Source organism: Rhinatrema bivittatum, unplaced genomic scaffold (assembly GCF_901001135.1).
Source record: "Rhinatrema bivittatum unplaced genomic scaffold, aRhiBiv1.1, whole genome shotgun sequence".
NCBI classification, from domain to species: Eukaryota; Metazoa; Chordata; class Amphibia; order Gymnophiona; family Rhinatrematidae; genus Rhinatrema; species Rhinatrema bivittatum.
Window position 1 is genome coordinate 10,404 of NW_021821078.1, and position 14,127 is coordinate 24,530.

The following is a 14,127-nucleotide window of genomic DNA, read 5'->3' on the forward strand; positions in this document are numbered from 1 at the left end:
CGGGTCAGACTAAGGGCAGTTCAGAACCTCCATGACCAGTAAAAGATCAAGGACCGAGACGTCGCCCGGTATGGCGGAGCCGGGGTCCCACCCTGGAGCCAGGCCTGGGGTTGGGGCTCGCGCGCGAGCGCCTGGTGGTCGGGCCTTAGCCCATGGGGCCCGGCCGGGCTCAGCCCGAAAGAGCTGACGTGGGCCCGCCCTCCTGTGGGTTCACCACCTGCAGAGGGGGCCATGGGGGTCGGGTGCAGAGAGGATTGGGTGGCGGTCGAGGGCGGGTGGCCCGGCGGCCCGGTCCATGCTCACAGCCCCTGGCTGTTGGGACGTGGAATGTCACCTCGCTAGGGGGGAAGGAGCCTGAGCTTGTGCGGGAGGTTGAGAGATACCGACTAGAGATAGTCGGGCTCACCTCCACGCACAGCTTGGGCTCTGGTACCCAACTCCTGGAGAGGGGCTGGACGCTTCATTTTTCTGGCGTCGCCCACGGGGAGAGGCGGAGAGCTGGGGTCGCATTGCTTATTGCTCCCCAGCTCAGTCGCCAAGTGTTGGAGTTCACTCCGGTGAACGAGAGGGTCGCGTCCCTACGCCTTCGGGTCGGGGACAGGTCTCTCACCGTTGTCTCGGCCTACGGGCCGAGCAGCAGTGCAGAGTACCCGACCTTCCTGGAGTCCCTGGGAGGGGTACTAGATAGCGCTCCGACTGGGGACTCCATTGTTCTCCTGGGGGATTTCAACGCCCACGTGGGCGGCGACAGTGAGACCTGGAGGGGGGTGATCGGGAAGCACGGCCTCCCCGATCTGAACCCGAGTGGTGTTCAGTTGTTGGACTTCTGTGCTAGTCACAGTTTGTCCATCACGAACACCATGTTCGAGCACAAGGGTGTCCATAAGTGCACGTGGCACCAGGACACCCTGAGCCGGAGGTCGATGATCGACTTTGTAGTCGTATCATCTGACCTTCGGCCACGTGTCTCGGACACTCGAGTGAAGAGAGGGGCAGAGCTGTCGACTGATCACCACCTGGTGGTGAGTTGGATCCGCTGGGAGGGTAGGAAGCCGGTCAGACCTGGCAGGCCCAAACGTATCGTGAGGGTCTGCTGGGAACGACTGGCGGAACCCTCTGTCAGCGAGGTCTTCAACTCCCACCTCCGGGAGAGCTTCTCCCAGATCCCGGGGGAGGTTGGAGACATGGAGTCCGAGTGGACCATGTTCTCCACCTCCATTGTCGATGCGGCTGCTCGTAGCTGTGGTCGCAAGGTCTCTGGTGCCTGTCGCGGCGGCAATCCCCGAACCCGGTGGTGGACACCGGAAGTAAGGGATGCCGTCAAGCTGAAGAAGGAGTCCTACTTATCTTTGTTGGTAGGTGGGACCCCAGAGGCAGCTGACAGGTACCGGCAGGCCAAGCGTGCCGCAGCCCGTGCGGTCGCAGAGGCAAAAACTCGGGTCTGGGAGGAGTTCGGGGAGGCTATGGAGGAGGACTATCGGTCGGCCTCGAAGAGATTCTGGCAAACCGTCCGACGCCTCAGGAGGCGGAAGCAGCTCTCCACCAGCACTGTTTACGGTGCGGGTGGGGAGCTGTTGACCCTGACTGGGGATGTTGTCGGGCGGTGGAAGGAGTACTTCGAGGATCTCCTCAATCCCATCGTCACGTCTTCCGAAGAGGAAGCAGAGACTGGGGACTCAGAGGCGGACTCATCCATTACCCAGGCCGAAGTCACCGAGGTGGTTAGAAAGCTCCTCGGTGGCAAGGCTCCTGGGGTGGATGAAATCCGTCCTGAGTACCTTAAGTCTCTGGATGTTGTGGGGCTGTCTTGGCTGACACGCCTCTGCAACATCGCGTGGCGATCGGGGACAGTGCCTCTGGATTGGCAGACCGGGGTGGTGGTCCCTCTGTTTAAGAAGGGGGACCGGAGGGTGTGTTCCAACTATAGGGGGATCACACTCCTCAGCCTCCCCGGTAAGGTCTATTCCAGAGTACTGGAGAGGAGAATTCGACCGATGGTCGAACCTCGGATTCAGGAGGAGCAGTGTGGTTTTCGTCCTGGTCGCGGCACACTGGACCAGCTCTACACGCTCCATCGGGTGCTCGAGGGTTCATGGGAGTTCGCCCAACCAGTCCACATGTGTTTTGTGGATCTGGAGAAGGCGTTCGACCGTGTCCCTCGGGGCACCCTGTGGGGAGTGCTCCGGGAGTACGGGGTCCGGGGTCCTTTGCTAAGGGCTATCCGGTCCCTGTACGACCGCAGCAGGAGCTTGGTTCGCATTGCCGGTAGTAAGTCAAACCTGTTTCCAGTGCACGTTGGCCTCCGCCAGGGCTGCCCTTTGTCACCGGTTCTGTTCATTATTTTTATGGACAGAATTTCTAGGCGCAGCCAGGGTGTAGAGGGGGTCTGGTTTGGGAACCACAGAATCTCGTCTCTGCTGTTTGCGGACGATGTGGTTCTGTTGGCTTCGTCAAATCAGGACCTTCAGCGTGCACTGGGGCGGTTTGCAGCCGAGTGTGAAGCGTCCGGGATGAAAATCAGCACCTCCAAATCCGAGGCCATGGTTCTCGACCGGAAAAAGGTGCTTTGCCCTCTTCAGGTCGGTGGAGTGTCCTTGCCTCAAGTGGAGGAGTTTAAGTATCTCGGGGTCTTGTTCACGAGTGAGGGACGGATGGAGCGTGAGATCGATAGACGGATCGGTGCAGCATCTGCAGTGATGCGGTCGCTGTATCGGACCGTCGTGGTGAAGAGAGAGCTGAGTAGGGGGGCAAAGCTCTCGATTTACCGATCGATCTACGTTCCGATCCTCACCTATGGTCATGAGATTTGGCTCATGACCGAAAGAACGAGATCGCGAGTACAAGCGGCCGAGATGAGTTTCCTCCGCAGGGTGGCTGGGCGCTCCCTTAGAGATAGGGTGAGGAGCTCGGTCACTCGGGAGGAGCTCGGAGTCGAGCCGCTGCTCCTCCACGTCGAAAGGAGTCAGTTGAGGTGGCTCGGGCATCTTTTCCGGATGCCCCCTGGACGCCTCGCTGGAGAGGTGTTCCGGGCACGTCCCACTGGGAGGAGGCCCCGGGGAAGACCCAGGACACGCTGGAGGGACTACATCTCTCGGCTGGCTTGGGAACGCCTTGGGGTTCCCCCGGAGGAGCTGGGGGAGGTGTGTGTGGATCGGGAGGTCTGGGCGGCTTTGCTTGAGCTGCTGCCCCCGCGACCCGACTCCGGATAAAGCGGAAGAAAATGGATGGATGGATGGATAACATTATGAATGCATACATGTATGTAGAATGCACACTTTAGATGGCACATGTATGTGCCATCTAAAGTGTCAAAATAATCAGGATTTCTGGTAATTACTTCTCACATGAAGTCATATAAATCCTGCCCACCCCAAATAATTTATATAGTAACTGATCATGATCAATCAATCAAACTGCACACGGGATAAGAAGATGAAAAACTTTACAGCTTTGGCGTATTGGTGACCACAATTCACATCACATCAATCAGTTGTGAAACCAGCTGTTTTTGACCCAAATGTTGCTATGCCATTGATTGACTGATTGATTGGTTACCTATGTCCACTTATTCCAGTTAAGGGTCACTTAATATAAAAGACTGTATTATCTAGGTAGTAATTGTATTATTAAACAGTTGTGTAAGTGACTTTTGGTCAGTGGCCCTGTGTTACTGTCACACTCATATGATTTATTTTTTGTACTTTCAGATATGGTGAGAAGACAACATCACAACAGAAGACAAAACCAGAGGTGAGAAATAGCTTTAATCCAACAAACTGAACATTTCTAACAATATACATACACATTTGGCCTATAACAGGCAGCAAATATGTGTTTGATTTCATTCAATCATTATCAATCACCATGCTGCCTATTGTTTTGTCAGCTTCATAATTGCAGTTATTACTGTTTTATTTACAGATTAAGCCTGCTGGCATCACCAATGTTAAGCCAACTGTCCCAAAAAATAGAAAACCTGATTTTTGCCTCATAAAGTAAGTACAGACTTTCAGGTGGATAATTATATACGTATCCTGAATATGATTTGTCTCTGAATGATGATGCATGTCTTTGATTTCATCATTCTATAGGGTTTATGCTAATGGACAACCACTCATCCCTCCTGTACAAATAAGAATACCAAAGAGTACATTACAGAGGATGGAGAGTGTAATCACCACGGTGGCGCTCAAAATGCACCTTCCCGGTGGATGGTGAACAGGTACTGTGGATATCATGTGTACTGTGAGCCAAGCAAAACTATTACATTCAACATTTATACTTTAATATACTGAATGCAATTAACCCAAAACTAATTTAAAGAAAAGACAGCCTTGTAAAAGTAATCTGAATTATCAACAGTGCTGTCACTATTATTATTATTTTCTGTTATGAAACCTAGTAGAACAACAATTAACTTTCCCATGTAAATTCTGTAATGTTAAACTTTTGCACAGTGGCACAAAACACCATCATCCCTTAATCCCCTATTGCTCCCGGTGTGTAGTGAGCGCCTTGTATGGCAGCACCCTGACATTGGGGCGAATGTGAGGCATTATTTGTAAAGTGCTTTGAGCATCTGATGCAGATGGAAAAGCGCTATATAAATGTAGTCCATTTATTTAGCATATATTTAAGCAGCCTGATGTTACCTGATTAATGTCATTTACAGTATTTATTCACAAATGAGAACAACAAGCTCATTTCCAAGAGAGCTACATGCTAACTAGCTAAGCTAGCTTGGAGTGGCATGCTAGCCACAAAGTAAATGAAACAATTTCATTAAAGAGTTTCCAGTATTGTCTTAAAATGTACTGCAGATTATTGTGTGTTTAATCAACTGTTTGTACATTTATAGGGCAGAGTTGTCTTAAATTATATTATAAATGTAAACATACATTCCACTGGTCATTAATGGAACTGAATCAGATTGAATCATTTTTAAATACTTGTAATTGCAGTAGGAACTGGAATTAGATTCTCAAACATGAAATTGGAACAAAGCAATCATGTTTCTGCTTATCTCTTCCTTGAATTCACAGTCTTTACACACTCGATGGGCATCCCATTAAAGTTCCAATGGGGATCAAGAACGGGGCGAGTTATGTTGCCGTTGGAAAGGGAAAGTTTAAACCTGCTGCATACGGTCAACAAAGTCAACCATCCGTCAAGAACAGCACGAATGAACGGTAAAGCCAAAAAAAAAAAAGATGAAGAAACCCTTTTTTGCATTCTCATGATTCTCATGTGAAACACTTTTTTAATTCTGACATTGTTTTTACTCCCTACAGTAAAGTCAATGCATCTGCTGTTCCAACAATGAAACCTCCAATGGAAGTGGTGAGTTCACTTTGTTTTGATTTCATCCTGTTTAAATTTTCTCCAATAAATTTCCTCCACGAAAGTGTTTTAACACCTCATTAGTATCACAGCTAAAATGTTGATCAAGATCAGGCTCTGAATTCGGTAGAATTTATATTTTAATATTTATTTATTTTTTTGCACAATAAGGTTTCTTTTGTGTTTTTTTCATGGGTGATATTTGTGAAGTGTGTAATATTCCAGCCCAGTCTCATGTTTTGTTTTTTTTGTTTTTTGTTTTTTTTTTTGTCCTCCCATCATGAAATGATTCGAATTTTTGTGACAGGGTTTTTAAAACTCACTATTAATAACCCTACCCCTAACTATAATTATTAGTATTCATATATTATTATTATTATTATTATTATTATTATTATTATTATTATTATTATTATCATTACTAAAAACACTGAAAAGTCAATCATAAATGAGTGAATTAATCTGTGGCCATTTTTTTCTCCTCTCTTTTTCAAAATCTCCATATAGTGTGCTGATGCAAAAAATACTAAGATGACAAATGGGAAAGATGTTAAAAAAAAATCAGCACACAGAATACGTCAAGAATCCCAGTTCCCTCCTCAGCACCAGATAAGCAGCACAGTTCTCGAAAAAAACACCGGCTGCCGTTTGGACACAAAAGGTAACAACATATAACTCAACAAAAATATAAACGCAACACTTTTGGTTTGCTCCCATTTTGTATGAGATGAACTCAAAGATCTAAAACTTTTCCACATACACAATATCACCATTTCCCTCAAATATTGTTCACAAACCAGTCTAAATCTGTGATAGTGAGCACTTCTCCTTTGCTGAGATAATCCATCCCACCTCACAGGTGTGCCATATCAAGATGCTGATTAGACACCATGATTAGTGCACAGGTGTGCCTTAGACTGCCCACAATAAAAGGCCACTCTGAAAGGTGCAGTTTTATCACACAGCACAATGCCACAGATGTCGCAAGATTTGAGGGAGCGTGCAATTGGCATGCTGACAGCAGGAATGTCAACCAGAGCTGTTGCTCGTGTATTGAATGTTCATTTCTCTACCATAAGCCGTCTCCAAAGGCGTTTCAGAGAATTTGGCAGTACATCCAACCAGCCTCACAACCGCAGACCACGTGTAACCACACCAGCCCAGGACCTCCACATCCAGCATGTTCACCTCCAAGATCGTCTGAGACCAGCCACTCGGACAGCTGCTGAAACAATCGGTTTGCATAACCAAAGAATTTCTGCACAAACTGTCAGAAACCGTCTCAGGGAAGCTCATCTGCATGCTCGTCGTCCTCATCGGGGTCTCGACCTGACTCCAGTTCGTCGTCGTAACCGACTTGAGTGGGCAAATGCTCACATTCGCTGGCGTTTGGCACGTTGGAGAGGTGTTCTCTTCACGGATGATGCGAAGGAGATGTGTTGCACTGCATGAGGCAAATGGTGGTCACACCAGATACTGACTGGTATCCCCCCCCAATAAAACAAAACTGCACCTTTCAGAGTGGCCTTTTATTGTGGGCAGTCTAAGGCACACCTGTGCACTAATCATGGTGTCTAATCAGCATCTTGATATGGCACACCTGTGAGGTGGGATGGATTATCTCAGCAAAGGAGAAGTGCTCACTATCACAGATTTAGACTGGTTTGTGAACAATATTTGAGGGAAATGGTGATATTGTGTATGTGGAAAACGTTTTAGATCTTTGAGTTCATCTCATACAAAATGGGAGCAAAACCAAAAGTGTTGCGTTTATATTTTTGTTGAGTATATGTAGTGAGACACATATGTGCACAGCTTTCAGTATATAAATACATATATACAAAAAGCAAGTTGGGACATTTTAGATGCATCATGGTGAAAACCCTGTTAAAACTTGACAAAAACATCCTGGCAAAAATAGGTTTTTACAGGCAAAAAACACAAAGTCTGTCTAGAGCAGGAAAGATACATTTGAAATCTGTGTCAGAGTGAATTCACATATGATTATTATGTTAAAATTCTGTGACAAGCACGATAATGTACAAATGGTTAGACCCATATGTATGGGAACTCTATATACATTATGTAGCAAAAACTCAATGTGACAAAATGTAATTGTGGAAAAGTTTATTAAATTGCCTGAACAAACTTGCCTGTAAGTTTCTCACACAGACTTCAAGGGAGACTACATGAAGAGGTGTGAAAAACAAAACTGGTCTTTGATTTTGATTCTGACATGACTTTAAAAGAGGTGTGATCTTTTGATCTCAGTATAAATATGAGCTAATTTGACAACAAAAATCCATTTCAAGTGGTTATTTAACACAGACACATCTGCTGTTATGCACCTTGAGTATATTGTGCTGTTATCATTTAAAATGACAGTTTTATATTGGTGATTTTTTTTAATCATTATGATAGTAAATCAGATTGGACTGATGTGATTGTATTTTATTTTTTAAATTTTCATTTTAATTTTTTCATTTGTCTTCCATTTACCTGCCTCACTATTTACCTCTCTGCCTCCTCAGATAGGGAAATAAATCTCATCCAGGACCTGCAGCAGTGCTCTGTGGTTTGTGACTTTCACTCGGACACAAATTGTGACCTCGAGAAGAAAGAACAGAAGCAGATGGCACTGAAACGAGTGTTGTACTACTTCAAGAACGAAACAAACACCATCACTGAGCCCATGTATCCAGAGATGGTGAACATGGTCAGTACACCTGAGGATTATAGTTTTGTGGGTTAAACTAAAGATAAAGATGAGGGTGAAACCTGGGCTGAGAATATTGCTGCGTTTACACTTTTTTCAGCTACATTTTCTCTGTTAATATTGTGTTTCTGGTGTTAAGTGTGAATAGAAAACAGAGCGACAGATAGAGTATGTAAAAGTTGGTCTAGTTGAGGTTCGCATTAACATTTCCTCATATGTCCCACAATGACACAACAGGAGTCCCTGAGTGGACACAGATTGACTTTTTGATGTCATTTGCGTTAAAATGTGATGACTTGGGTGTGAGCCTAGACTGTTCCGTGATATCCAAGTCTTTAGTATCCTGATGCTTCCTGTCGAACTGTGCGGTTGTGAGACTTGGAATAACCAGTGACCTGTGGTGATGACTGGGTGTGTTTGGTACTAGGTTTCTTCTGAGGATCCTTGGTACCTCTGGATGGAGTTTTTGTTCAATGATCAGTTACTTACAGAGATTCAGATGAGGTGTTTTACTTGCAACTATGATATTTTGGCCTTGCAGTGCATGATCCAGTGCACAGGTGCTGCAGTGTTGAAGGCATCGGTGGCTGAGGAAAGACAATTGTCTGTGGCAGATAGACGGTGACTTTTGAAAGGTGCGATAGGTCGGTTGTATGTTTGGATGAATGCCTTCTAGTACCCAGGTGGTGCCATGGATGTGGTGAAGCGTGGCATGAGTGAAGGCTCCCAGAATTGACATGACTGCGGAAAAAGAGAGAATTCTGGGAGAACAATTTCTATATTCACCCTTTATTACATTTTCAGAGGTTTTAGAAAATGATGATGTTTCATGCACTCTGAGACCACGCCAAAAAGAAAAGTTGCCTTTGATAGCAGAGAATATTTACAAAACCAAATATCCTGTCTGTTGTACATATACATGTCATACATATACACGTTTATACATATACATGGATAAATAAGCTTTTCAACCTACCATCCCTGGTTCTCAAGACCAGGTACCTAAGTGGCTCTACTCTATTTCTACTCTTCTATTCTACTTTTTTTTAGATATTTAGATATATCTTAGTATACACTAGTGTAGTTCTACCTTATACTAATTGGAATGTATTATAAAAGACATACCTTACTGAATTTTCATGTATGTCAGCTGAAAATTGACCTTTGATCTTCTTTCTTCCAGTGTGAAGCGATCATCTTCAGGACGTTGCCTCCGTTGTCCAGTCTAAATGAAGCAGACGATAATGAGTACACACTTGACGTTCCATTGCCACTCCCCCAGGTTGAGTATTGTGATCCATTTGTAATAGTTTAACCAAGATACAGGTCAGGTTTTGGAATGTGCCCCAGTGCATCCCCCACATGATGAAAGCTTGTGGATCCTGGGTGGAAAAAAAACTGAGTTCACTTACCACTTAGTTTTATCCTTAATGTATCCAACAAAAAAGTAATTTATAAGGGGGGTGTCTTTATGCATAAAAATATGGCATAACTGCTGCAAATATATATGTAGTTTTGCAGATATAGCTACTGATGCACTGTGTCCCTTGATTCACCGTGACCCAGTTTCCCCTACTGTACCTCGTCTTTGAACACTCTGACACAAATATCATTGATTTAATCCCAGAATTCATTGCTTTATCTTTGTTTCTCATGCAGCTGGCCCTTCAGTGCTTATCTAAGTTTTAACCCATCCTACGTTTGACCCAAAGATTGGAGAGAAGTACATTGACAAGAAATTTGTCATGCAGGTAAGAACTACACATTATAACAACGTTGTGTGTTACAATTTGTATGGAAAAACTGTTCTTACGACTGGTTTTAGTAATACGTTTCAAATAGTGAATAACCTTTCTTCTATTGCAGCTTCTTCAACTTTTTGAGAGTACAGATCCCATGGAGAGAAAAATTCTCAAAGTAGTGCTCTACGGGATCATTGAAACATTTGCTGGATTGAGAAAGTTCATCTTCAAAGAGATCAGTCACATTTCTGCAGGTCAGTGATGTTCCCCTGCTGCACCACTCCCTTTTAAAGATGCCCAAGCCATTGTTGAGTCTGTTCTTCGTTTCCTTTATACTCAAATAATAATAATAATGATAAAAAAAAAACAATAGGAATCCCATATAAATACCGGATTGATAAGCAGTATCAGCAGAAGCAGTAGTATTATTAAACTCTTGATACCATTTCTATTTGTGGTGTTGGTACTTGTAAAATGTTTGTATTAACTTTTGTTTCTTTTCAAAGGTTTATTTATGAGACGGGTCACCACAGTGGTATTGCTGAACTCCTGGACTTAATTAGAAGGTATGGAACTGCTGATTTCACAAACAAATCTGACACATCTTTTAGGTGTTCTTGCATTTACTTTTCCTTTGATAACCACAGAGAGGAGCAAATGAAGCTGTACCATAATGATGCCTATTTAATTCCTTCCCAGTCATTTCTACAAGCTAACAAGGTTTTTCAGGTGCACTTACAGGTTTTTGTACCCACAGTTTAATCAAAGATCTTGAGGAGCCACTACGTCAAGACGACAGGAATTTCCTCTTGAAAGTTTTGATGCCTCTGCACACAGCGGAGTCACTTGGTGACTATCATCCAGAGGTAATGCGTGCAGGAAATTCTGTTTCTCTCATCATCTGAGCAGTCACCATTTCTACTCACCTGAACTTTTGTCCTCATTTTTGTATTTAAATTTCAATCCTCTGACACTAAGTGTTTCTCTTTATGTGATTGCAGTTGGTCAGATGTGTTGCCCGGTTTTTGGAGAAGGATGAGATGGTAACTGAACCGGTACGTCAAATAACTTGTGATGCAATATTGTCTATGTAATTTACAGCAGTGGATAAAACAACAAAAAAATACAGTTATCTGCCAACAACTATTCTTCGATACAAAAGCAGATTACAAATTACTAATCATCCATTCCAGCTGTCACAGAATAAGAAAGTTCACTCACTCCATCTACATTACAGCATAAAGAAAAAGTACACAACAGTTACAGTTAGAATGAACAGTATTTAACCTACCCTTAAAATGGGCTGCAGATGACAGGTCTCATTGTGGATCTGCAGACTTTGTTCATTCAGAAATTTGTATGTGAAGACCAAACTTAGGTGCACCATGCACACATGATGGTCAATACACAATTTTCTAAAATGGTAGTGGAGGCAACAGGTGTTAATGCAACTGCCACAATAATCACGACACCTCCAGTGTAATGCGCATGTTATATGCATGCTGATTTGTATCCTCTCCAGAAAACCTCTTGCTTCTGAAGACACCATCTCAAGATTAAGCATTTGGTGCACATGTGTGTAATGGTTACAGGCGCAATTCTGATTGGCTGATATTATGTTATGCCCACAACATACCCATGACTATTTAGGCAACTTAATCCAGCCGCTTCGTGCCCAGCACCTTGTTTTCTGCTCAGATTTGACACAGTTTAAAAACAGAAAGCACTTTCGAGACACCCCAAAATCATTTCCAACACCTATTATAGTCCATGCCCTACAGACCATCAAGATAGGGCCCATCTATATATTTGAAACCTGAAAAGATGCCACCTCTTTTTCTGAAACATACTTTATTAACGTGATTGTTCTCTTCCTTTACCATCACAACAGGTTGTGATGGCCCTCCTGAAATACTGGCCAAAGAGCAACATTAAAAAAGAACTGATGTTCTTGGATGCGCTGGAAGACATTTTGCCTATCATCGATCAATCTGTCTTCATCAAAGTACAAACACCTGTCTTTAAACGTTTGGCCAAGTGTGCATCCAGCCTGAGCCAGAAGGTAGGTGATGAGAGATCAGCAATGTTGCCTTCATGGGTCATAATCGTTTTCTATCAGGGGGTCTTTCAGTTGTGCTTTGACTTGATTGATATATCTGTCCTCTGTAGGTGGCTGAACGAACCCTTTTGTTTTTCGACAATGAAGATGTCATGATTTTGATCAGCGACAACGCAAGAACCATCATTCCAATTTTGTTGCCTGTACTAAAGAACAGTGCACAGACGCACTGGAAAGAGTAAGATACCTGACTGTAGCTGTGCAAATATCCTGACACACACACACTGCACGTCACAGCAAGTCAACACAAACACCTAGAAAAACACGACTCCAGCATGAATTGCAGCTGGCAGACACCATCGCAAATATGTCCAAAATTTAATATTGCAGTTGAAATTGCTGCTCCCTCTCTTCCCCCTGATGAATTAAGGGGGGTGATACACAGCAGTAGCATTAATCAAACAGTGATGGTAAGACATACCAGCAAAAACAACAGGAACGGTGCCAACAAAGGACGTACATACATAGTTTTTTTCACATGCATGTAAGAAACTATGAATCTTAAAGTCATTTATTTTTAATGTCTCAATCATATTATTAGTTTGGTTTTGTTAATTTATGATTGAAGTTTATAGACTAAACAATCATACAGTTATAAAAGCAGAAGTGATCATTGTAGCTGTTTCACTTATCTGGCAGTCAAATGTCTTTGTTCACAAAAATGCCACTTTTGAGTTTTGATTTTTACTTGTGTGGTTTTACAGGCGTATCAGAAATAGACCTTCTGTCTTGTACAACGTCTGATGGACATGGAGCCGTAGTGCTTGGCTGGTCAAAGCAAGTATGTATTCTTTTATTTATCACCACTAACATCATTACCTTTGTTTTTTCCATGTCTGCTTCTTAACATACAGTGGGGTAAAAAAGTATTTAGTCAGCTCCTGATTGTGCAAGTTCTCCTACTTAGAAAGATGAGAGAGGTCTGTAATTTTCATCATAGGTACACTTCAACTGTGAGAGACAAAATGAGAAAAAAAATCCAGGAAATCACATTGTAGGATTTTTAAGAATTTATTTGTAAATTATGGTGGAAAATAAGTATTTGGTCAATAACAAAAGTTCAACTCAGTACTTTGTAACATAATCTTTGTTGGCAATGACAGAGGTCAAACGTTTCCTGTAAGTCTTCACCAGGTTTGCACACACTGTAGCTGGTATTTTGGCCCATTCCTCCATGCAGATCTCCTCTAGAGCAGTGATGTTTTGGGGCTGTCGCTGGGCAACATGGACTTTCAACTCCCTCAACAAATTTTCTATGGGGTTGAGGTCTGGAGACTGGCTTGGCCACTCCAGGACCTTGAAATGCTTTTTACGGAGCCACTCCTTCGTTGCCTGAGTGGTGTGTTTGGGATCATTGTCATGCTGGAAGACCCAGCCACGTTGCATCTTCAATGCTCTCACTGATGGAAGGAGGTTTTGGCTTAAAATCTCACGATACATGGCCACTGTTCATTCTTCCCTTAACACGGATCAGTCGTCCTGTCCCCTTTGCAGAAAAACAGCCCCAAAGCATGATGTTTCCACCCCCATGCTTCACAGTAGATATGGTGTTCTTGGAATGCAACTCAGCATTCTTCTTCCTCCAAACACGACGAGTTGAGTTTTTACCAAAATGTTCTATTTTGGTTTCATCTGACCACATGATATTCTCCCAATCCTCTTCTGGATCATCCATATGCTCTCTGGCAAACTTCAGACAGGCCTGGACATGTACTGGCTTAAGCAGGGGGCACAGCCTGACACTGCAGGATTTGAGTCCCTCTCTGCGTAGTGTGTAGCCTTTGTTACTTTGGTCCCAGCTCTCTGCAGGTCATTCATCAGGTCCCTCCGTGTAGTTCTGGGATTTTTGTTCACCGTTCTCATGATCATTTTGACCCCACAGGATGATATCTTGCGTGGAGCCCCAGATCGAGGGAGATTATCAATGGTCTTGTATGTCTTCAATCAGGGGCTGACTAAATACTTTTTGGCCCCATTGTAACAAAACAAGTTTTACAAATTTTGATAAAAATGTTGTGCTCTGTTGATACATTTTGAGGTGTGCCTCATAAATTTCAAAGTTTTTGTTTTGAATTCATAAACTTACAAGATGGGTTATAATAGAATAACTAAGTGTAACAAACTTCTGTATAAATTTCAACAGAACGTCAACATCGTGGAACATAGAAGTGAAGAATTTGCACTGCAACAGAATGGCGTCCTGTCCGGGG